At 44.1% G+C, this 26,088-nt stretch overlaps 1 long non-coding RNA gene across 1 annotated transcript in view; it reads left to right on the forward strand.

Moving 5' to 3' along the window:
- The first annotated feature begins 7,167 nt into the window (after positions 1 to 7,167).
- The window catches only part of LOC119471757, a 45,843-nt gene continuing 26,922 nt past the window's right edge, over positions 7,168 to 26,088 (forward strand). The window contains exon 1 of the long non-coding RNA XR_005200842.1: positions 7,168 to 7,350. This is a non-coding gene — a long non-coding RNA (uncharacterized LOC119471757). The remainder of the gene's footprint in view (positions 7,351 to 26,088) is intronic.

Consider the following 26,088-nt stretch of genomic DNA (forward strand, 5'->3'; position numbering starts at 1 on the left):
GAAGTGATACCAATTGTCTAAATAAATATATGTATTATAAAGCTATAGCAATGAAGATATTGTAGTTTTGGCACAAGGATAAACAGACCAATGAAATAGAATATATAGTATTGAAACAAGAACAGCAAATGTATGAAATAGTGGACATTTCTTACCAATTGGGAAAGAATGAACTCCAACAAATGGAGCTGATTAGTCATCTGGGAGGAATATAGAATTCAATCCCTATCTCACACCATACACAAAATTAATTCCAGGTTAAAGACCTATATGTGAAAAATGAAACTTAAAAACTTTTAAATGAATCATTTTCAGACGTAGTGGCAAAGATTGGATCAGGTAAGACTCATCAGTGGATTCGAATGCTAGGGGGAAATGTTGGATGAGGAGCAGGACTTCTGCAGGGTCTAAAAGTATCTCCCTGCAGATTGCCATGAGTTGGAAGGAGAGGGGGAAATAAAATAAAAACCAGTTATTGTACAGTGGAGAAATAGGGCAACATTTTGAGCAGGTGACCAAAATTAACCAGTGAGGGGCAGAGAGACATTCTGTGCCTCCAGATGTGATACCCTGAGAAGGATGTAATAGTGTATCTATGCAATGCTGCACAATACATTTCTGCAATGGTCCAGCATTATTTCAAACCTAATCACAAGAAAACATCAGAGAAACACTAAATGAGAAAGGCTGTACTAAAAAAGTTGGGGAGGACTGCATTCTTCAAAAATGTCAATGTCATAGAAGGCAAATAGAGGAAGGAGAACTGTTTCAGATTAAAGAAATTTAGGCTGGGCGTGGTGGCCCACACCTGTAAATCCAGCACTTTGGGAGGCCGAGGCGGGCAGATCACCTGACATCAGGAGTTTAAGACCAGCCTGACCAATATGGAGAAATCCCGTCTCTACTAAAAAAAAAAATTAGCTGGGCCTGGTGGCACATGACTGTAATCCCAGCTGCTTGGGAGGCTGAGGCAGGAGAACTGCTTGAACTCGGGAGGCAGAAGTTGAGGTGAGCCAAGATTGTGCCATTGCCCTTCAGCCTGGGCAACAAGAGGGAAACTCCATCTCAAAAAAAAAAAAATAATAATAATAATAATAATAAAGGAACCTAAAAAGACGTGACAATTATATGCAATAACTGCCCTTAGTTTGGATCCTGTATCATTGGATTTTTTAAAAGTGCTATAAGGTTATCGGGCTTGAGGCCAGGCACGGTGGCTCACGCCTGTAAGCCTAGCACTTTGGGAGGCCGAGGTGGGCGGATCATTTGAGGTCAGGAGTTCGAGACCAGTCTGGCCAACATGGCGAAATCCTATCTCTACTAAAAATACAAAAAATTAGCCAGGTGTGGTGGCATGCACCTGTAATCCCAGCTTCTCAGGAGGCTGAGGCAAGAGAATCACCTGAACTTGGGGGTCAGAGGTTGCAGTGAGCCAAGATCATACCACTGCACTCCAGCCTAAGCAACAAAGCAAGACTCCACCTCAAAAAAAAAAGTTTATAAAAATGCTATAAAGAACATCAGCATTAACACAAAAATTGACAATTGACAAAATTGGAATATCACAGGAGACTCAAAACAGTGTAAAGTTATGAAGTTAGTAACAGTAGTGTAGTTATGTTAGACTATCCCTGTTCATAGGAAATACACACTAAGTATTGTATATGTAACTGACCCTCAAGTAGTCCAGAAAAAATATATGTTAGATATGATATATACTATGTTGTATATATTATCAATTTCAAATAATAAACAAATGTAGTAAAATGCTAACGATAGGTAAATCTGGGTAAAGAGCCTGTGAGTGTTCTTTGCATGATTTTTATTTTTGCAAAATTTTTTAAGTTTGAAATTATTTTCAAATGAGTTAAAAATTTTAGATTGTAGAATTCAAAGAAAGTAGATCTGCTTTGAAGAAGGAACAAAGGAAAACATAAGAAAATAGAAAAATTAAAAGCAGAAATTTTTAAGAGAAAAAGTACGTAGACTGGAAAGACATCTTTATCAATTCATGGTAGGAATTGATTTATTTATTAAGCAAGATAGATAGGCTGGGCATGGTGGCTCATGCCTATAATCCCAGCACTTTGGGAGGCCAAGCCAGCAGATCATATCTACATGTGGCAAAATATGGACATCTATTAATTTTTGGTGGTAAATAATTGCTGTATGTAGGGATTTTCTGTATGCTTGAAATGTTTTCTTTCTTTTTTTTTTTTTTTTGAGATGGAGTCTCACTCTGTCGCCCAGGCTGGAGTATAGTAATGTGACCTCGGCTCTCTGAAGCCTCTGCCTCCCGGGTTCAAGCAATTCTCCTGGCTCTGCCTCCTGAGTAGCTGGGACTACAGGTGCACACCACTACACCCCAGCTAATTTAGTAGAGACGGGGTTTCACTGTGTTAGCCAGGATGGTTTCGATCTCCTGACCTGGTGACCTGCCCGCCTTGGCCTCCCAAAGTGCTAGGATTACAGGTGAGAGCCACGGCAACCGGCTTTAAAATGTTTTCTAATTTAAATTCAAAACTTTTTTTTAAAATAAAAAGTTTAGATGTCTGACCTATAGCAGAATTCCATATTCTAGTAGGCGACAATACCTTCCATGGGAAGTTACTTCCCCACATCTCCCATCTTCTGACTCAACATCTCTACTTGAAATCTTGGAAACTCCAGCCAACTCTTTCATTTCACACATGGTGAGAATGAGGTCCAGAGACCAATTTGGTGAAATCAATAATCTCACAACTTTCCTCTAAGGTCCATGGACTGATGGGTAATATAGATAAAGATGAAGGGGGAATTTTTTAAACCTTTTTTGGTCATAAAATATACTAAATGTAAAATTTACCACTGAAATAGTTTTTAAGTGTACAATTCAGAGTCATTAAGTACATTCACATTGTTGTGCAACCATCACCACCGTCCATCTCCAGAATTTTCCATCTTACCCATTGAAACTCTGCGCCCGTTAAATACTAACTCTCCATTTCCCCCTCCCTCCAGCCCCCAGCAACCACAGTTCTATTATTTTTTCTTTTTCTTTTTTAGAGACAGGGTTTTGCATTGTTGCCCAGGCTGGAGTACAGTGGCACGATCTCAACTCACTATCGCCTCAACCTCCTAGGCCCAAGCAATCCTTCCACCTCAGCCTCCCAAGCAGCTGGGATTACAGGCGTGTGCCACTATGCCTGGCTAATTTTTTAATTTTTGGCAGAGATGAGGGTCTCACTATGTTGCCCAGGCTGGTCTCCAACTCTGGGCTCAAGCGATCCTCCCACCCCAGGCTCCCAAAGTGTTGGGATTACAGGTGTGAGCCACTGCCTCCACCATTCTTCGTTCTGTCTTTATGAATGTGACTACTTTAGCTACCTCATGTAAGTAGAATCATACAGTATTTGTCCTTTTGTGTCTTTTTATTTCACTTAACATGATATTTTCAAGGTTTATCCTATGCTGTAACATGTATCAGAGGTTCATTCCTTTTTTTTTTTTTTTTTTTTGACAGAGTTTTGCTCTGTTGCCCAGGCTGGTGTGCAGTGGGATGATCTCAGTTCACTGCAGCTTCTGCCTCCCAGGTTCAAAACAATTCTCGTGCCTCAGCCTCCCGAGTAGCTGGGATTATAGACGTGCGTCACCATGCCTGGGTAATTTTTGTGTTTTTAGTAGAAATGGGTTTTGCCATGTTGGCCAGCCTGATCTCAAACCCCTGACCTCAGGTGATCCTCTCACCTTGGCCTCCCACAAAGTGCTGGGATTATGGGTGTGAGCCACCCAGCCCCACCTCATTTCTTTTTAAGGCCAAATAATATTTCATTGTCTGTACAGTATATACCACATTTTATTTATCCATTCATTCTTCTGTGGACCCTTTGCTTCCACCTTTTGGTCTTCGAGTCCCTGTTTTCAGTTGTTTTGGGTACATATCTAGAAGTGGGATTGCTGGATCATATAATGCTTTTTTGAAATAAGTATTTGTGTGTGTGTGTGACAGGGTCTCGCTCTGTTACCCAGGCTGGAGTGGGTGGTGCGACCTCAGCTCACTGCAGCTTCTGTCTTCCAGGTTCAAGTGATTCTCCTGCCTCAGCCTCCTAAGTAGCTGGGACTACAGGAATGCACCACCACACCCAGCTAATTTTTGTATTTTTGCTAGAGACGGGGTTTCACCATGTTGGCCAGGCTGGTCTCGAACTCCTGACCTCAGCACCCACCTTGGCCTCCCAAAGTGCTGGGATTATAAGTGTGAGCCATTGCACCTGGCCAGGATCACATAATTCTATGCTTGATTGTTTGAGGAACTGACACACTGTTTTCTACAAAGCCAGTGTCATTTTATATTCAAGGAGCAGACTATTTTAAATCCATTCTAGTCCTCATGCCAAGGTTGCACAGCCAGCCTCCGGCTACCACACTGCTTCTCACTTCCAGTGGCCCACATCAGGGCTTGTTACTTATCTGCTGCCTGCTAAATTTCTATTTCATCTGTAAGGTACTGAAACAAAAGATGCCCTCTTACATAAAGGGCGGGGCCAAATCTTAAAGTAGCAGTTGGCTGGAGTTACCAGAGGACAGAATTATATTTAAATCCAACTCCTGTACTATAAATAGCTTCAGCTGCAGGTGGCGCTTTCTCTCTGGAAGGTCTTGGTTTCTCTCCCGCTTTAGCGGCAAGGGGTGTAAAACTCTTTCTTCTGAGATTTTTAGTCCCTCTCCTGCTCCCCATAAAGTCATGAAATTTGGAGGAGTTGACAGAAGGAATTAGAAGTTGCTGTTTGTGGAATCACTGCAGCAGCAGATAAAGAAAAACGATTTCTTAAGTTTAAATGAAGCAAAACAACTTTTGAAACCAATTTGGCCTGAATCTCACAGTAGCAAACAAGTTCTGGAGTTCTAATAAAAACATATATATATTCAAGTGAAGTTAGAAACATTGAATCCAAAGTAGAGGGTAAAAGTCAGGATTCCATTGGTTAAAGAATAGTGAGGAGGAAACAGAAATATGTCATTTTTTTCACTAATAAATGTTAAAATAAGGATTGGGTGTGGTAGCTCACATCTGTAATAATTAATGTACCCAAAATCGTGTAAGCAAAAATAAAAGACTTTGTAGCTTTTAAAAATGCATATATGAGAAAATAGATTATTTTATGTACCGTTTTATAATTTGCTTCTCTCTTTAAAATATTTTATATTTGTTTTATGAAAATACAATACACTGACATGGTTCAAAAATAAAATAAATATAAAATAAAAATAATAAATAAATAAATAAATAAATAAATAAATATACAGTGAAAAGTCTCCCCACCACCCCTGTCCCCCGTCCGCCCAGTTTCCCCAAAGGGAGAGCCATAGGTAGATTCTTGCATGTTTTGTGGAAATCCTTGGGCATTTGCATAGAAGAATGTATTTTCTTCTACTCCCTTTTTTACATAAAAGGTAACAGTGTTCTGTACCTTGCTATCTTATTTTAACAGTCTCTTGGAGGTCTTGTTTCTTGTTTCATGGAGCACCAATAATGGCTGCACAGATTCCATTGACTCACAGTGTGTAACCTGGTTAATCAGTTACTCTTTGCTATTGCTGCTCCAATGAATAGCCTTGTACAGCCTCATTTTGCATATATCCAAGTACATCTATAGGCAAATTGCCCGGGGAAATGCACTGTAATTTGGAGAGATGTTGCCAAATTGTCCCCTATAGGGATTATGCCAATTTACACTGGTACCAGCAATGACTTAGAGTGTCTTGTTGTGTACAGCCTGGATGCAGCCTGTGTTTTTAATTTCTCCAATTTGATATTTAAAAAAGAAAAATGGCATCCAAGGGAAAAAAAGTATCATGGTGTAGTTTAAATTTGCGTTTCTCTTCTGAGTGAGGCCGAACATATTTTCATGTTTATAGGCCTTTTGCATATCTTTTTTGAGAACTGTCTGTTTATATCTTTTGCTCACTTTTCTGTTGGGTTATTGGTCTTTTTCTTATAATTTTTTAGATTTCTTTATATGTTAGGAGAATACACATTTATGACATGATTTGCAAAAAAAAATCCCAGTGGATGTGTCTGCTCTTTTTTGATGTGTCTACTCTGCTTATTATGTGAGTGTGTTTTTGCCAAGTACATTTTCAAATGTAGTCTTTTAAAATGTTTTAAATGCCTTTTGGATTTTAAATCAGTATCAGAAAAGCAAAAGCTACAAACACAGTCTCCAATTATTGTTTCATTCTTCAAGGACAACAGTCTCACTTTTCCATTTAAATCTGTGACCCATTTGGAATTTATCCTGATGTGAGGAGTCAGGTGTGGATCCAATTTTATTTTCTTCTGCCTGGTTCCCAGCTGTCCTATTACCATTCATTGAATAATTCATTTCTCCTCATATGATCATAAAGAACAATCCTCAATGTATCTTCAGGCATTTCTGGATTTTCTCTTCTGTTCCATTGGTCAGCCTGACTAATACAAACCACTACTATAATGTTTTCATGACTGAAGTATTATAATATTTTAAATTAACTTACAGAGCTACTCCCCATCCTCTGTCTCATGGCTCCTCCTTTCCAGAATTTTCCTGGTAATTCTTATGCATTAATATTTTATATTGACTTTTTAATCATTTTTCTAATTATTAGAAAGTCATTGGCACTTTCTTTGTTATTGTGTTAAACTTATAAATTAATTTATGGAAAATTTACATTTTATGATGTTGACTCTTTTTGTGCAAGACTGCTATGTGTTATGGGCTATTTTTGTATCATTCTGTAGTGTTTTTCTTTTCCTTAAGTGAGTTTGATGTATTTCTTGTTACTTCTTTTTTCTTTTTATATTGTATTTTTATTTTCTTTTTTTAACTTTTTATTTCCAAATCCCCAGAACCTATAAATTGTGTTGTTTATTTAAAAGCATTTTATTTTTTATATTGCTCTTGTAGGTCCTTTTCTTCTATTATATTTTCTAACTGGTGGTTGAGTATTACTTTCTAAGTCTAACAGTTACACTTTATTACATGTCCTGGACGTTTTTCATGTTCTTAGATATAGATTTACTTCATTTTAGTCAATAGTGTTTCTCCGTTTGAATGTAAGCATCTTGAGGTGGAAAGATTATCCTGGATTATCTGGGTGGGCCCTAAAGGTAATCTCAAGCATCCTTATAAGGGGGAGATTCGACACACAAAACAAAGCGACACTGAAGCAGGATGCTGCGCCGCTGGAGGACAGGGGCCAAGGGACGCAAGAAATACGACTCCGGGACTGGAAATGGATGGGAAATGGATTCTCCAGAGACAGCAAGGCCCCAGCAACACCTGGATTTGGGTCCATGAAACTGATTTTGGACTTCTGACTTCCAGAACTGTAAGAGAATAAACATGTGTTGTTTTAAGTCACCACGTTTGTGGTACTCCGTTACAGTAGCCGGGGAAATAGATAATGCGGGTCTTTCTCTGCTTTTGTGGATGCTGCCTGGCACACCTAAAAATGCAGGCTTGGGCCTGATGGGAGAGAATGGGAACCATAGGCCATCAGGAAGATTCTCTTTCCAAAGAGGGGAAGTATATCATCAACTGTATTTAATATTAAGTCCCCAATAATACAGTACATTTTAAACTCAGTCTCCAGTGGTACATTTCCAGGATTTTGTGTATTTTGTTCCTTTCCTTAAGAGATAGAACGCACAGTCTACCAGGTAGGTCTGTTAGCTTACCGCCAATGGACCTCCTGTTGTAGGTAAATCTTTTCTATGTGTCTCAATTATATGAAATCTTCATAGTTATGCTTTCAGTATTCCCGCTTTTCATAAGATAAATATTCAAAAAACGGTAAAACAAACAAACAAACAAACAAAAAAAACCTTGCTATACAGATGAGGATGTAGCCACAATGGAAAGTGAGGCTGGCTGGCAGGACCACTGTGTGATCCCTCCAAATATGTGTTTATCAGCATATGTCCAAAAACCTGAACTCAGCATGGAATGTAGCTATGAGATTTTAAAGTTGTATGTAATAAAGTTAAGCAAACTGAAGAAGGTTCCACGATTGGGGATGACATCCAAGTAGTGGTGAGATAGGAGGCAGGACCTGACTCCAGAGGTAGCACTTGGACTCCGGACCAGATTGAAAACTAGCTGAAACAAGGAAGAGTCGAGAACACGCCATACGGCACGCCCACGAGTGCCATGTCAGTTTACCATTGCCATGGAAACACCTAGAATTTAATTCCCCTTTCCACTGCAATGACCAAACAACCCAGAAGTTACCAACCTTTTTCTAGAAATTTCTGCATAATCCACCCTTGCCACCAGCTTGTCCTTGAATTCTTTCCTGAGTGAAGCCAAGAACCCTCCCTGGCTAAGCCTCAATTTGGGGGCTCACCTGCCCTGCATCAGTGAAACCCGTGACAGTAACAGAGGAAAGGCTACACCAAAGCTTGAATTGGCAAATTCTGGGTCTTTCCTATTCATCCAGGTTTTCCACGGCTCCACACAGTGCCAGGCATGTAAGGTTCTCAGGGAGTGCGAGTGGAATGTTATGATGCCACATTCCAGGGAAGCTCTTGACCATCCCACAGAGCTGGGATGATCTCATTTTTATTCCAGAACAGGTACCCTAAGAGCTGCAGAAAGTTGGTGAAGCACACCTGTGGAAACTCACCTGCATCTGGACCCGATCTGGACCCGATCTGGACGCAGAAATGCTAGACCTTGAGTTGATGCCATAATGGGAAGAGCCTTGTGTTTTCACGTCGTTGGATGTGAATTGTGGTCAGAGGGCAGGCTGTGGCATATTGTATTTTCTGAAGTTGTCCACAACAATACCCTTCATGTCACATACCTGTCATGCAATGCGACTTACTTTTGCACTCCTTTTTGAGAAGTAACATCTATGTCCCCTTCCTTTGAATCTAGATGGGCTGGTGGTTGTAAAGAAGTGAGGTAATGCGACTTCTCAGTCCTGGTCACAAAAGCCACCATACAAGCCGTGTGACTGCCCCATGGCTGCCGTGCTGGTGTAAAGACACCACATAGAGAGACCTTGAGTCTGTGGAGAGCAGGGAGTGTGGAGAGAAAATGCTTTGTGTTTTTATTTATTTTTATTTTTTGAGATGGAGTCTCACTCTGTTGCCAGGCTGGAGTGCAGTGGTGTGATCTTGGCTCACTGCAACCTCTGATTCCCTGATTCAAGCAATTCTACTGCTTCAGCCTCCCAAGTAGCTGGGATCAAAGCGCCACCAGGCCTGGCTAATTTTTTGTACTTTTAGTAGAGGTGGGGTTTCACCATGTTGGCCAGGATGGTCTTGACCTCCTGACCTCATGATCCGCCCACCTCGGCCTCCCAAAGTACTGGGATTACAGGCGTGAGCCACTGCACCTGGCCGTGTTTTTACTTCTAAAATCAAAATTGTTAAGGTATAATTTATTAAAAAATAAATGCACTCAGGTTAGTTGAAAGAGTCTAGATTCTCGTATTTTAGATAATTTTTTAAATATTATCTTTTATTTTTGAATATTGTCTTTTATAGTTTCGTGATTCTTTCTTATCACTTATGTTAAGTTTTTCAAACATTTAGGAGCAACAACTAAAACTTAACCACATGTTTTGCTGGCTTCCTTCTCACTATTGTTCCTTGTTTTACTATTTATTGTGTTCTGAATCTGATTAATGTTTACGTGGCAAGGTTGTAAATGTACACAATACACTCAGGGGCAGACAATGGAGACCATATCTGATCTTTCCTTCCTTCCTTTCTCACACCGGCAGCAGGAGGAAATGCATTAATTTGGTAGTTAATGGAATTTCTGTCTCCTCCAGATTAGATGCTGTCTTTTAAGTAAATATATAGTCATTTCCGAATTCATATTCTCAACGGGGCAGTCCTTCTCCATCTCATTGCCTTTTCCAAGGCGGCACTTGGGCATAGTGGGAGAGGGCTGGCTGTCTCGGTGCTGTCCCCAGCACCCTGACCCAGGGTGGCTAGTCTGGTCTCTGGACTAGCATCTGCTGGGAACTGCAGGTCCCACACGGTCCTGGGTATGCCATGGTGTCCACTGCTCCCAGCTACGGATGACCCATCTCCTCAACCCCAGGTCACAGCTGGCCCAGAGGCCTCTCAGCAGCTGGCCTCTCCTCACTGTGTCAAGTGGGAATACCTGGAGGCCTGGTGTCGTGCTGCAACATGAGGGGGCTGGGGGCCGTTCCTGGTTTGTCTTGCTTTCCACCTCCCTCTGCCTCTCCTATGCTCTTGCCCAAATCTTGCCTGGATGTTGCAACCCACAGGGCTTCTGGTTCAAAGCATCCCCTAGTCCATGTCCCTAAGTTCCCCATACCCATCTGGATGGTTCCACCATACCAGGCCCCGATTCCAAACCAAGAAGGGAAAACAAGAACATGTGTTCCTGGGCTCCCAGGCAGACCTCTTTCTTCTCCCTCTTTTGCATCCTCCAGGGCCTGAAGAGTTGGGCTTTGCTCCCTTTCAGGCAGAATTAAGCTCTTCCTCTCCGCTGCCATTCCCCATGCCCCATTTTTCTCCTTTTAGGGACCCCAACCATTGGCACTCAGCCTTAAGGTGAGGTGCAAGAGATGTTTTCTTTACATGGTGAAATAAATGCTATGCTTTTGAGTTGATGCTTCAGTTTTGATATTGGAACCAAGGACTTTGGAAATAGGACTTACTAAGGATAGAAATAATTGTAAATCCGAATAGAGTCCTCAGAAATTTCCTAAGAGAGTTCCTTAGGTAGTCTCCTAAATCACACTGCTCACAAAACAGCATCCATTTCATTATCCTCTGCTTTTATTGAGTTCTCCATTTTTACCATTATGGGCTGAATTTCTAAGAACTGTTTCTTGTTCTATGATTGCTCCTTTTTCTATAACGGGTTTTTTGGGGGGTGGTATTTTTATTGTGGTAAAATACACATAACATAAAATTTGCCATTTCAGTCTTTTTTCTTTTTTTGAGATAGAGTCTCACTCTGTTACTCAGGCTGGATTTTGGCTCACTGCAACTTCTGCCTCCCAGGTTCAAGCGATCCTCCTACTTCAGCCCCACTAGGAGCTGAGATTACAGGCACACACCACCATGCCTGGCTAATTTTTGAATTTTTAGTAGAGATGGGGTTTCACCATGCTGGCCAGGCTGGTCTCGAACTCCTGACCTCAGGTGATCCACCCGCCTAGGCCTCCCAAAGTGCTGCGATTACAGGTGTGAGCCATTGTGCCCAACCTCATTTTAACCACTTTTAAATGTACAGTTTAGTGGCATTAAGTGCAGCCAAAATTTTTGTGTAACCATCACCACTATAACTCTTAATCATCCCCAACAAAAGCTCTATGCCCATTAAGCACTAACGTCCCCTCTATTCTACTTTCCCCTCTATGAATTTGCCTATTCTAAACACCGCATATACAGGGAATCATACAGCACTTGTCCTTCCACGTTTGGCTTATTTCACTCAGGGTAATGTTTTCAGAGTCCATCCACGCTGTAGCATGTGTCAGAATTTCATTCCTATTAGAGGCCAAATAATATTCCATTGCATGATATACCACATTTTGTACACCAGGTTGTTTATTGCGAACGCGAGATTTCGCCACTGATGTTATTAAGGGTATTAATTTGAATATTTTAAGCACATTCTTACACTTAGAATTCGCGTACTCCATTCTTTAGCGGATTGCCCTTCCTTATCCACCTTTTTCAGGAGGCGGATGGCCCTTACTTCGGGGTGATTGTCTGTGGGCTGTTCACCCTGGCGAGCGGAGTTGGAGGCTGACGCTCTGGATGCTGGTGTGGGCTCCCTGGGGGTCTGCATGGATCATTTTTTGCAGCCTTCCTGCTCCTCTGCGGCTTATCCCCTCTTAGGGCTGTGTGGATGCAGACGAGGCCACAGGCACATTTCTCTGCAGGGACAGGAATAGCCGCCAGGGGGAGCCCCAAGGATAAGGCGCGAGGCAGCCCGGGCTCGAGTTGCGCAGGCACTGAAGGCAACTGGGCTTCTCCGCCCCCTGCTCTGTGAAGGTCAGGATGCGGCAGGGCCACTCTCCCGGAGCCTCGGTTCATCTGGCCGCAGCAGGTGGACCGCAGAGTGGTCGGGTTGCAGCGGCGCCTGGGCAGCTGAGGAAGTGGCTGGGTTGGGGTGGCGGCTGGGGCGCCGGGCGCCTTCCCTCTCCGGCTTCCGAACCCCCTTGTGCACGAGCCTCTGGCAGTCAGTCCCCGCCCCCATCCCAGCCCCCGTTGGCTTAGTGACGGAGGAAGCGCGGCGCGATCGGGCGGCGCTGGACACTCCTCAGCCCTGAAACCCTGATGCCTGGGGCCCGCTGCTCAGAGCTGGGCTGGGCGGAGCTCTGCTAGGGAGACCTTTCCACCTTCCTCCGGGGAGCCCCTCCTTTGTGCCAGGCGCTCAGCTCAGCACTGCGTGACTTCACTCTCAACGAAAAATACATTTCCTCAAATTCCTCAGATTTTCAGTTCTGTTAGTGACATTCTCTCCAGCTTTTTCATTTGCTGGGACAGATTTTTTTCCTTTTTTTTTTTTTTTTTTGGGGCACAGTTTTTCTTTTTTTTTCCCTGGCTTGGGTGCAAAACCGCAATCTTGGCTCACTGCAACCTCTGCCTCCCGGGTTTAGACGATTCTTCTGCCTCAGCCTCCCAAGTAGCTGGGATTACAGGCATGCGCTACCATGCCTGGCTAATTTTGTATTATTACTATTTTTAGTAGAGACAGGTTTTCACCGTATTGGTCAGGCTGGTCTCGAACTCCTGATCTCAGGTGATCCACCGACCTCGGCCTTCCAAAGTGCTGGGATTACAGACGTGAGCCACCGCGCCCGGCTGCAACAGATCATTTTTTACCCTGTCATGTGGTTACTTCTTTCTGACCATTTCCATGAGATACGGGGAGAAAAGAGGCACTTGTGGGATACAATCCTTGAAACCAGAAATCAATGAAGTTATACTTGACTGAATTTTAACATTCTACCGCATTATGGTTTTGTGTTTCCTCCTCTTTTCTTGTCTCTTTTCTTGTAGTTATAAAAATGGATTCCTAGCTGGTCACAGTGGTTCCTGCTATAATCCCAGCATTTTGGGAGGTCAAGGTGGGAGGATCACTTGAGCCCAGGAGGTCGAGCTGGCAGTGAGCGGTGATCACACCACTGCACTCCAGCCTGGGCGATACAGCGAGACCCTATCTCAAAGAGAAGAGAAGAGGAGGAGAGTGGAGGGAAGGGGAGGGGAAGGGAGGGAAGAAAGAAAAAAGAAAAGAAAGAGAAGAGGAGAGGAGAGGAGAGGAGAGAAAAGAAAAAAAGAATCCTAATGATCTAGCACATTCTACATTCACTGCATGATTTTGGGACATGTTTCATTGGGGATTATAGTTCTGAATTACAAAGTATTACCGGAATGAGCTGTGATCAGGATTATAAATAGCAGCAATTACATGCTTTTTGAACTAGAAAAGATGTTCTAAATTGACCTAGATATATACAGACTATTGGGACATGCGGTGGATAAGATTAAGGCCTATTATCTGGACTCTGAAAAACAATGTTTTCCACCAGGGGGTGCTGTAGACTATGTTTGAAGGTATTCAGATTCATATCTTTGTCTTGTGCCATTTTAAACGTGATTTTTCTGATGGTACTTTCAGTAGGGCCACAGTACTAACCAGGCTAAGGCCAGAAGGTTGAATGGGTTCTTGTATCTGGGAAGTTGAGCTACAGGGCTGCTTTCAGGCACAGCTGGATTCAGGCATCGATGCCACAGGTCTCCGGCTTTGCTCTCCTCCATGCTTGGCTTTATCCTCCCAAAGACCCTCCCCTCATGTGGCAAAATGGCTACAACAGCGCTGGCCTTCATCCTCCCAGACTTAAATCCAACGAGCAAAGACCCCACTTACCTAATGGCTTTCACAAAAATCCAAGAATTTAGTCTCTTGACTAACTGGCCTGTCTTTGGTCAGATGTTCGCCCCCGAGCCCATCTCAATCACCAGGCAAGGTGGTGGGTTGGCAGGGCCTGGCTCACACTAGACTGAGGGTGGAGCCAGCTTAACCTAGATGGCAAGGACTGAGGGGAACAGAGAGTACTAGAGGCAAAATCAGGCTCTGCTGCTGGCAGCTGGTGAATGGGTGCTGGGCAGCCCTCAGAAAACATACAGAGAAGGAAGTGGGTGTGGTGGCTCACGCCTGTAATCCCAGCACTTTGGGAGGCCAAGGTGGGCAGATCACCTGAGGTCAGGAGTTTGAGACCAGCCTGACCAACACGGTGAAACCCCATCTCTACTAAAAAATACAAAATTAGCTGGGCATGGTGGGGTATGCCTGTAATCCCAGCCACCGGGGAGGCAGAGGCAGAAGAATTGCTTGAACCTGGGGGGTTGGAGGTTGCAGTGAGCCGAGATCCTGCCATTGCACTCCAGCCTTGGTGACACAGTACGACTCTGTCTCAACAAACAAACAAACATACAGAGAAGGAGAAGGTGACAGCATAAGTTGGTGGGAGCATGAGAAGGGATACAGAGCACAGACTGCAGGATCAGCTCCACATGGGAGGAGAGGCCTCTTAGCCGGCTGTTGTGCTGAGTAGGCAGCCTGAACTAGTGACTTCAGAGGAGAGGCAGCTCTGGGAGATGACCCAGTGGGGGTTTGATCCTGTGACATCATGGCTGAAGGAGGTAGAGGAGAAGCCTTGTGACACAAGGAGGTCAGGGAACTCGGAGGCCAGGCTGATGGCTGGATTGTTCATGTGGATGGTGAAGTCACCAGAATGAGAAGACTGAGAGTTGATGGAGAAGAGAGTGTGACCACTGGTCAGTGGGTGATGGCATTCGCCAGGGATGGGGGCGGGATGGAAGAGATGAGTGGCGTGGCCCTCAAGGAAGCACTGGGAATGAGCAGGACCCTGACCCCAAACCTCTCAACTCTGGGCTGTATGGCATCCGGGAGGGGCCTATGAGCAGAGCCAGATCCTGAGTAAAGAAGGAGGTGAAGGGAAAACCCTGTGAATATGTTAAGAATTCAAGAGAAACTGAATTAAACAGGACAGATTAAGCAGATCTATTTATCTCTTCACCCTCCCCAAACCCCACTAAAATTACAATAAAGGGATAAAAAAGGCATAAACCCACAAGGACAAGAAGAACGGGGGAGGAATGAGCACAGACAGGAGAAGTCAGCGTTCTGGAAAGCGGGGGGAGAGTGGAGAGTGATGTCTGACTTGGCAGAGCAGAGAGAGCTCAAATCCAAGCACTGGCGGGTGGGGGTGGACATCAAAACCAGCAGAATCCTGGAAGCCTGAGGGACTGGAAATATCAAGTGTTTTGTCTATTTACTGGCAGGAAATAAAATACCCCAATGTTTTGTGGCTTGAAGCAACGCCAATTGTAACTTCATGATTCTGTGGACTCACAGGCAGCTCTGCTTCACATGATGCCGGCCAGGGCATCGGGCTGGCTCATGGGCATGCTGGTAACTGGTGTTGCTATCCTCCAGCAACTCAGGGAGGACTGTGAGTTGAGGACTTCTGCACTTCTCTATGTAGTGATTTCATGTGCGTGGGCATCTCAGAGCATGGTGGCAGAGAAACTAGCTTTGGTTAGTTCAGTCCAGTTTTTCCCCAGAACCAGTCATTTTCCCAATACATTTGATCATCAATATCAGTATTATCACATGACCTGTTTATGTTAAGATAGTTGAATCTTAGCAGCAAGGTCAGTGTTAACACTGTATCACAATATGGCTGTAGATATAACCTGAAAAATAATAGTCAAAAGATACTGGCACGTTGCCAGAGTCTTAGTCATGAACACTGAGCCCAGTCCCCCGGACTAATCATGGCATATGACTACAATGTCTCCCCGAGCAATGCCACTAGGGCTTGTAGACTTCCATTTGGCTTTGTCAGGTTCCAAAAGCAGGCGTGATCTTTGCAATAGATGGCTTCACCCTTTCAGACATCCTGTGTAATTTTTTTTTTTTTTAGACGGAATTCTGCTCTTGTCACCCAGGCTGGAGTGCAGTAGTGCGATCTTGGCTCGCTACAACCTCTGCCTCCCGAGTTTAAGCAATTCTCCTGCTTCAGCCTCCCAAGTAGCTAGGATTACAAGCACTTGCCACCAGGCCCAGCTAATTTTTGTATTTTTAGTAGAAATGGGGTTTCACCACGTTGGCCAGGCTGATCTCAAACTCCTGACCTCAGTTGATCTACCTGCCTTGGCCTCTCAAAATGCTGGGATTACAGGCATGAGCCATCATACCTGGCCTGTATAATTCAGCTAAGAGAAAATATCATCTCTTGCTCTAAGCCCCTCTCAAGGCATCAATGTAATATTGATGTAATATGTGATGTCCCTTCATTGTAACCCATTCATTCATTTCTTTATAATCAGCTACCAATTCTCCTTCTCTTCAGTTAAACTTTCCACCTCTTTGTTTCTGGTTTTTTGTTTTTTGTTTTTTTTTTCATTTTGAGACATGATCTCACTCTGTTGCCCAGGCTGGAGTGCAGTGGTGCAATCACAGCTCACTGTAGCCTCAACTTCCCAAGCTCAAGTCATCCTCCTGCCTCTTAGCCTCCCAAGTAGATGGGACTAAAGGTACACACCACCATATCCGGATAGTTTTAAAACACTTTTTTATTTTTGTTTTTGTTAGAGACAAGGTCTTGCTTTGTTGCCCAGGCTGATCTTGAACTCCTGGGCTCAAGAGATCCTCCTGCCTCAGCCTCCCAAAGTGCTGGGATTACAGGCATGAGCCACAGCACCCAGCCTAAACTTTCTGCCTTTGGAAGAAATGTTAGGTTTGGCCACTGTGCTAGGCCCAAATGCCATCAGCAGTACGATCTGAAGAAGTGCCTCCCTCTCAGCCCACTCCCATTGATACATGATAAGGTTACACAGGTGTAGGACTAGTGGATTATCTCAACCACTAGGTAATACACTGTCAACCCCAATTTTGCCAGATGAATGAAGGCACAATCCACTGCATCAAGCCCTTAGGAATTCATAGAGGTTTAAAAACAGGGTAACGGATTCTTACTTTGCAATCATCCCTGCTTCTGACACCCACAATCACAGCCCTCATCTGGGGGCCACTGCATTGGGTAGAGAAAAAGAAAATAAGGCTGGGCGCAGTGGCTCATGCCTGTAACCCCAGCACTTTCAGAGGCTGAGGCAGGTGGATCACCTGAGGTCGGGAGTTTGAGACCAGCCTTGCCAACATGGAGAAACATCATCTCTACTAAAAATACAGAATTAGCTGGATGTGGTGGCGCATGCCTGTAATCCCAGCTAGTCAGGAGGCTGAGACAGGAGAATCGCTTGAACCTGGGAGACGGAGGTTGCATTGAGCCAAGATTGCACCATTGCAATCCAGCCTGGGCAACAAGAGTGAAACTCCGTCTTGAAAAGAAAATAAGGTTATGTGGAAAAGAATTGTATAATTGTGCTGGCATCTTCCCTCACCCCGCTTTCCCCCAAATCCCCCACAGAAGTGGAGTAATCCATCTGATAGGGGCCCTTCCTCGACCCCCTCATGTTGCGTGTGAGGACACACAAAGCCATGCAAGCCAGTCTTTTATTCCTTTATCTCCCCCGATTTTGAACAGCAAATGTTTCCATTGTCTGTTCCAGTTCCTATCAAACCTCGATTTGAGGTTTGAAATGTGTTCCTCGGTCTGAAGAAATGTGACTCAATCTTCCGAACTGGTGCAGTATTTTCTGTTGCAATTCTTTTCTAGTATTTTGAGCATTTGCATCTACCCCTGGGTATGCGAAGCCTAGTCCCAGAGTGTCTGTTTCTTTTAAGACCCATTCGTAGCCTCCCAGGGCTGGCAGCATCAGTCCAGCTTGCCAGGTCTATGTGAGACCTTCTCTGTGGAGACCTTCTCCATCGTTATCTGCAGTCTCTGTCTCTCCTGTTGATAGACAGTATGATTCTTGTAGGCACTTTATGCCTGAGAGGGTGCAAGAGGAACATGTCTAGATCCAGCTTATGTCTGCATGGCTACAACTCCCGAGTCTGCTCATTTCATGGAGCCGGGTGGCCGCTTCCAGGGAGCGTGCAGGAGACTGCAGATTCCAATCACCTTCCAGTCCTAGAAGGGACTACTTCTGAGGACCATTGACATGTCCTACTTTAACACATCCTTTAAATTCCCATGGTGGGCCGCACATGGTGGCTCACACCTGTAACCCCAGCACTTTGGGAAGCCGAGGCAGGCAGATCACCTGAGGTCAGGAGTCCAAGACCAGACTGGCCAACATGGAGAAACCCTGTCTCTACTAAAAATACAACATTAGCCAGGTGAGGTGGCGCATGCGTGTAATCCCAGCTACTCGGGAGGCTGAGGCAGGAGAATCACTTGAACCCGGGAGGCGGAGGTTGCGGTGAGCCGAGATCGAGCCATTGCGCTCCAGCCTGGGCAACAAGAGCCAGACTCCGTCTAAAAAAAAAAAGAAGAAAAACTCCCATGGTGGTTTCCATGGGGCCATGCCCCGTATGACAATCCCGTTAATAATCCAGTCTCCTTCGTCCTGCCTGGCCCCATGGCCTGGCCATTAGCTACACTCATGAGTTGGTAAAAATCCGAATAGGGAGTCAAACAGCATGGAGTTAAGCCCACACAGCTGACTTGTTTTTGCCTTTTTTAATTAAAGGGGTGGACTTCCAAACAGCATGCTATCTGTTCACCCGGGAACTGCCATCCATCAATCAAGAAGTTCTGTGTAGATCAATAGAGAACTGTTCCTAGGGCACCTTCTGAGTGGCCAAAGTGGCCACAGCATCCAGCAGCATCTCAGGAAGTTCCAGAGTGGACTCTGAAACCGTCATTGCAAAATTGTAACTGAGGTCAGGCGTGATGGCTCATGCCTGTAATCCCAGCACTTTGGGAGGCCAAGGCAGGCAGATCATTTGAGTAAGGAGATTGAGACCAGCCTGACCAACATGGTGAAACCCTGTCTCTACTAAAAATATTAAAAAAAAATTAGCCTGGCATAGTGGTTCATGCCTGTAGTCCCAGCTACTCAGGAGGCTGAGGCACAGTACTTGAACTCGGGAGGCAGAGGTTGCACTGAGCCGAGATCTGGCCACTGCACTCCAGCATGGGCAATAGAGTGAGACTCCATCTCAAAAACAAAACAAAACAAAAAAACAAAATTATAACGGAGACAGTGGAGCTCTGACCTAACCAACTCCAACTTGCTTCTAACCTCCATCCTGTCCTTGTTCATTCCAGGGCATAGGCAGAACTAACTTTGAAAGGAACTTATTTTTTAGTTTATAGTTTAAAACAAAGCCAATAACCCTTTCCCAAAACAAATCCCCATCTTGCCTGGGGACTAGATTGCCTTTGTAAGACTAACAAATTAGCCAAACGATAGAAATGATGGTTTAGGAGTCATGCAGCTGGTGGCTGTAAGATGCTGGCCCTCCCCAAAATTGCTCCTGGGGATAACATCACTATCGTAAAACCTAAGATCAGTGCTTGAGACATTTCACAGACCCTGCACTTGATGGGCCATCTGGCACCACCCAGATCGATAAACTGGCTCATCTAATCTTATGGTCCCCACCAAGAAACTGACTCAGCACAAGAGAACACATTGGACTCCCTATGATTTCATGATCCATCCAACCAATCAGCACTCTCGACCCACTGGCCCCACACCCACCAAATTATTCTTAGAGACTCTGATTCCCGACTGTCTGGGGAGGCTGATTTGAGTAATAATAAAACTCCAGTCTCCCACACAGCCAGCTCTGGATACGTTCCTCTTTCTCTATTGCAATTCCCTTGTCTTGATAAATCAGCTCTGTCTAGGCAAAAGCAAGGTGAACCTATTGGGCATCTGTAATTCTAGGGGGAAAAGAAACTACCAGCTGGTGAGTAGCTCTTCGCATCTACCTGGTAGCATGTTCCTGTATACACCATTTTCATTTGTTATGGAATGCTTCTGGGCACTTTCTGACCCATTACAGTATTTGTTTGTTTGTTTGTTTTGGTTTTTAGACGGAGTCTCGCTCTGTCGCCCAGGCTGGCAGCATCTTGGCTCACTGCAACCTCCACCTCCCAGGTTCACGTGATTCTCCTGCCTCAGCCTCCTGAGTAGCTGGGATTATAGGTGCCCACCAACATGGCTGGATAATTTTGTTTGTTTGTTTGTTTGTATTTTTAGCAGAAGCAGGGTTTTGCCATGTTGGCCAGGCTGGTCTCGAATTCCTGACTGTAAGTGATCCTGCCCGCTTCAGCCTCTCAAAGTGCTGGCATTATAGGTGCGAGCCACCATGTCTGGCCATGTTTCTCCAAAATTGCCCAAGACATTATGGCTCTGTCAGGTTTCAAGATTATTTTATGCCTTTAGTCTCAGTGACCATTTCAATTAATGTTCAATAGCAAGCTAGTAACTGTCTCTCAAATGGAAATTTTTTGGTTCAAAATCCCAGTGATCATTGCTGGGTGGCACTTTTGCCACAGCCTAAGTCTGCATTCCACACAGGGCTATTGTACAGAGAATCCATCTACACCAGCACTCCAGCTCCTGACAGGGTGTTAATTAAAGTGTTCATCTCTTTGTGTCCATCAAGTATTCTATACTGCTTCAAATTAACAACCTTTGTGGGCTTAGGCCATTTTATGGGTCATGCCATTTAGCATGATCAATCAATATTGGCAGAAGGGCAGAGTTACATGCCTTCTATTTTAATAGGCACTCTGCAAGACTAACAAATTAGCTGAAAGATTAGAAATCACGGTTTAGGAGTCATGCAACTGGCGGTTATAAGAGTCTGACCCTCCCCAATTGCTCCTGGGAATAACATCACTATTATAAAGACTAAGATCAGTGCTTGAGACATTTTGCAGACCCTGCACTCGATGGATCAGCTGGCACCACCCAGATAGATAAACTGGCTCATCTGATCCTATGTTCCCCACGCAGGAACCGACTCAGCATAAGACAGCTTCCACTACCTATGATTTCACCTCTGACCCAACCAGTTAGCACCCCGACTCGCTGGCTGCACCCTACCCACCAAACTGTCCTTAAAAACTCTGATCCCCAAGGCAGGGAGAATGATTTGAATAATAATAAAATTCAGGTCTCCCATACATCCGGCTCTGAGTGAATTACTTTCTCTATTACAATTCCCCGTCTTGGTAAATCGGCTCTGTCTAGGCAGCGGGCAAGGTGAGCCCACTGGGCAGTTACAACACAGCTGACCTTCGGTGTCCGGACCTTCTGGAGATCAGGCTGATACATGGAGTCTCCAGTTCCTCCAGTGGCAGAACTAATACCCCTACCTCCACCACAAGCCCCCATCCTAAATTACATCACGAGACTGCTTCTTCATTATGGAGGCAGGCAAATAACCTTAAACAGAACAATAAAGAAGAACGTGAGCCATTTAGAAAAAAAGGTATTTTACCAAAATGAAAAACTCTGCTTTTCAAAAGACACCACTAAGAAAATGCAAGCCCGGTGGCTTACGCCTGTAATCCTAGCATTTTGAAAGGCCGAGGAGGATCACTTGAGGCCAAGAGCTCGTGACCAGCCTGGCCAACATGGCGAAACCCCCGTTTCTACTAAAAATACAGAAATTAGCTGGGTGTGGTAGCAGGTGCCTGTAGTCTGAGGTGGGAGAATCTCCTAAGCCTGGGAAGACTGAGGCTGTAGTGAGCCATCACTGTGCCACTGCACTCCAGCCTGGGGGACAGAGTAAGACCCTGTCGCAAAAAAAGAAAAAAAGAAAAGAAAATGAGAAGACAAGCCAGAAACAGGGAGAAAATATAAAATGTTGCTAGTTTTTTTTTTGAGACGAGGTCTCACTTGGTCGCCCAAGTTAGAGTACAGTGATGTGATCATAGTTCGTTGCAGCCTTGAATTCCTGGACTCAAGTTATCCTCCCATCTCAGCCTCTGGACTATCTGGGACTACAGGCATGTGCTGCCATGTGTGGGTAATTTTTTTTTTTTTTTGAATTTTTAGTGGAGATGAAGTTTCACCATATTGCCTAGGCTGGTCTTGAACGCCTCAGCTCAAGCGATCTGCTTGCCTGAGGCCTCCCAAAGTGCTGGGATTACAGGCATGAGCCACTGAGACCCGCCAGAAAATATTTTTATGTGTATATTTAACAAAGACTTGTATCAGAATTTTTTTTTTTTTGAGATGGAGTTTTGCAATTATTGCCCAGGCTGGAGTACAATGGCGTGATCTCGGCTCACTGCAACCTCCGCCTCCTGGGTTCAAGCAATTCTCCTGCCTCAGCCTCCCGAGTAACTGGGATTACAGGCGTGCACCACCACGCCCGGCTAACCTTGTATTTTTAGTAGAGACAGGGTTCTCCTCCATGTTGGACAGGCTGGTCTCAAACTCCCTATCCCAGGCGATCTGCCCACCTGGGCCTCCCAAAGTGCTAGGATTACAGGCATGAGCCACCGAGCCTGGATCGTATCCAGAATATATAAAAAACTCTTTTTTTTTCTTTTTCTCCCCACCCCAGCTACCTCCCCACCCCCTATATAAAGAACTCTTACAACTCAATAATAAGAAGGCAAACAGCCCAAATAAACAAATGGCAAAAAATTTGAACAGACTCATTCCTCACAAAAGAAGATATGAATGGCCAATAACCACATCAAAAAATGTTCAACATCATTAGTCAACGGGGAAATGCAAAATCAAACCACACAGAGATAATAACATTATACCTATCACAGTAGCTAACATTTAAAACTCTGACAAAACCGAGTTTTGGAGAGGATGTGGAGCAACTGCAATTCTCATACATTGCTTATAGGAAAGTAAAATGGCCCAACCAGTTTGGCAAACAGTTTGACAGCTTGTTTAAATGTTGAACAGGAGGCTGGGCATGGTGGCTCAGACCTGTAATCCCAGCACTTTGGGAGGCCAAGGTGGGCAGATCACAAGGTCAGGAGTTCAACACCAACCTGGCCAACATGGTGAAACTCTGTCTCTACTGAAAATACAAAAATTAGCCCGGTGTCATTGTGGGTGCCTGTAATCCCAGCTACTTGGGAGGCTGAGGCAGGAGAATCACTTGAACCCAGGAGGCGGAGGTTGCAGTGAGCTGAGATAGTGCTATTGAACTCCAGCCTGGGCAACAAGAGTGAAACTCCTACTCAAAATAACAAAACAAAACAAGACGTTAAACAGGCTGGTTTCGGTGACTCCTGCCGGTGATCCCAGCCCTTTGGGAGCCTGAGGAGGGTGGATCACGAGCCTGGGAGGTTGAGACCAGCCATGGGCAACATGATACAACCCTGTCTCTACAAACAATACAAAAATTAGCTGGTGTGGTGGCTTTTGCCTGTAGTCCCAGCTACTAGAGAGGCTGAGGTGGGAGGATTGCTTGAGCTGGGGTGGTGATCGAGGCTGCAGTGAGCTGTGATTGCACCACTGCACTCCAGCCCAAGCGACAGAGGGAGACCCTGTCTAAAAAAAAAAAAAAAAATTAAACATACACCTACCAATAATTCAACAGTTTCACTTGTAGGTATTTATCCAAGACAGAAGAAAATATATGTCCATACAAAGACTTGAAAGGACATAGTAGCTTTACCTGCACAAAGACTGTTCATAGTAGTTTTACTTGGAATAGATCAAACTGGAAACAATCTCATGTTTATAGCACATGAATGGATAAATAAACTGTGGCATATCTATATATACTGGACTGGAGTGCTACTCAGCAATGAAAAAGAATGCCCTATTGATACATGTAACAACGTTAATGACTCTCAGAATAATTATACAGAGTAATGACGATAGATTCATGGGCATGTATATATGTCAACACTTATCAAATGGTACACTTTGATTACGTGCAGTTTACTGTATGTTAATTATACCTCAACAAAGCTGTTGTTACAAATGAATGAATTATTGATACATACAACAATACGGATTAACCTCAAAAACATTATGCTGAGTGAAAGATGCCAAACAGAAAAGACTGCTGTGTGATTTCATTTAGATAAAACTCTAGAAAAGGCTAATCTAATCTAATCTCTAGTAACAGAAAACAGAAAGGTTGTCTGGAGCTGGGGATGGAGTAGAGGTGAAGATTGATTGGGGTTGGGCACTGGTTTTTTTGGAGCAATGAAAAAGTTCCATATCTTCCTTACGGTGGTTGTGTTACTCGGGAGCATAAAATTGATCAAAACCTGTAAAAAGGTCCATTTAAAATGGGTGCATCTTACATTAGGTAAATTACACTTTGATAAAATAATTGTTTTTTAAATAGTGATGGGGTTTTGCCATGTTGCCCAGGCTGGTCTTGAACCCCTGCACTCAAGAAATATGCCTGCCTTGGCTTCCCAAAGTGCTGGGAATACAGGCGTGAGTCACCACATCTGGCCAAAAAAATAATTTTTAATATTTATCTATAAATATTGTTTCCCAGGTAGCCAGTTGAGAATGTGCCCTACCAAAACCAGATATTAAACCAAGAAAGAAAAATACTTGTATTTAAGAAACAGGTGATCCAATTCAGAGACTAAAGGAATTTCTGCAATGATGGTAAAAAGAAATCCTAAAATAATGTGTATACGAAAGACCCGCGCAACAGAAACTTTCAGACTGGAGCATGATGACAGAGAACTCCAGAAAATGAGCTTTGTTTTTTTGATGGAGTCTCACTCTGTCACTCAAGCTGGAGTGCAGTGGCATGATCTCCACTCACTGCAACCTCTGCCTCCAGGTTCAAGCTATCTTCCTTCCTCAGCCCTCTAAGTAGCCGGGATTATAGGCATGCCACCATTCTCGGCTAACTATCTTGCATTTTTAGTAGAGATGGGGTTTTGCCATGTTGGCTAGGGTGATCTTGAACTCCCAACCTCAGGTGATCCACTCATCTCGGCCTCCCAAAGTGTTGAGGTTACAGGCATGAGTTGCTGTGCCCCGCCGAAAAAAATGTTGTTGTTGTTTTGTTTTTTTTTTAAGAGACAGGGGGCTTGCTTTGTTGCTCAGGCTGGAGTACAGTGATGCCCAGGCATTCTGCCATTATGCAGTGGCATAATCATAACTCACTGCAGCCTCAAACTGCTGGGCTTAAGCTATCCTCTCACCTCAGCCTCCCAAGTAGCTGGGACTACAGGTGTGCACCACCACGCTTGGCTAATTAAAAAAATTTTTTGTAGAGACATGGTCTTGATACATTGCCCAGGCTGGCCTGGAACTTCTGGATTCAAGGAATCTTCCCAGGTAGCTAGGACTACAAGCCTGTGCCACTTTGCCCAACCAGAATACAATTTATTATCTAATGTGTTTCATCATGTGGAAAATAATAATGAGAGGTTATAGGAGGATAGGGGGATGTGGGAAAGAATGAATGATAGGTACATAGACAACCAAGCAAACTAAACAGATTGCCTAGTAATCACTAAGCGATTACTAACTCCTGGAAAATAAAAAAGATGAAAAACAAAAGAAACACAACCACAGAATACTTAACTACTGAATATAGAAACACAATAGTGGAAATTGTGTAAACATGGAATATTGATTTACCTGAAAATTAAAACTGAACTGGGAGAAAAAGGAGAGGGAAATCTGTGTTTGTACATAGGTGGTTGCATGCATGCGTGTGTGCACAAGAAATTACCTGTGTCATGTTAGGATGTCTACAGATAATTTTTAAAATGAGCAAATAAAAAAATAGCAGTTCTTGAACATTATTTAAAATTCAAAAAGCAGGCCAGGCCTGGTGGCTCTTGCTTGTAATCCCATCCCTTTAGGAGGCCGAGGCAGGCGGATTTCCTGAGGTCAGGAGTTCAAGACCAGCTTGGCCAACATGGCAAAACCCTGTCTCTACTAAAAATACAAAATTAGGTGGGCATGGTGGCATGCGCCTGTAATCCCAGCTTCTTAGAAGGCTGAGACAGGAGAATCACTTGAACTCAGGAGGCAGAGGTTACAGTGAGCTGAGATCACGCAACTGCACTCCATCCTGGAAACAGAGCAAGACTCCATCTCAAAAAACAAAACAAAACGAAAAACCAGAAGCAGCAACTAAAAGAGACTTTCCTGTGCAAGGTGAGCTGGTGCTGGAGGGGTGTGATAGAGCTGCTGTTTTC

Source organism: Cebus imitator, unplaced genomic scaffold, assembly GCF_001604975.1.
Source record: "Cebus imitator isolate Cc_AM_T3 unplaced genomic scaffold, Cebus_imitator-1.0 Scaffold72, whole genome shotgun sequence".
Lineage (NCBI taxonomy): Eukaryota > Metazoa > Chordata > Mammalia > Primates > Cebidae > Cebus > Cebus imitator.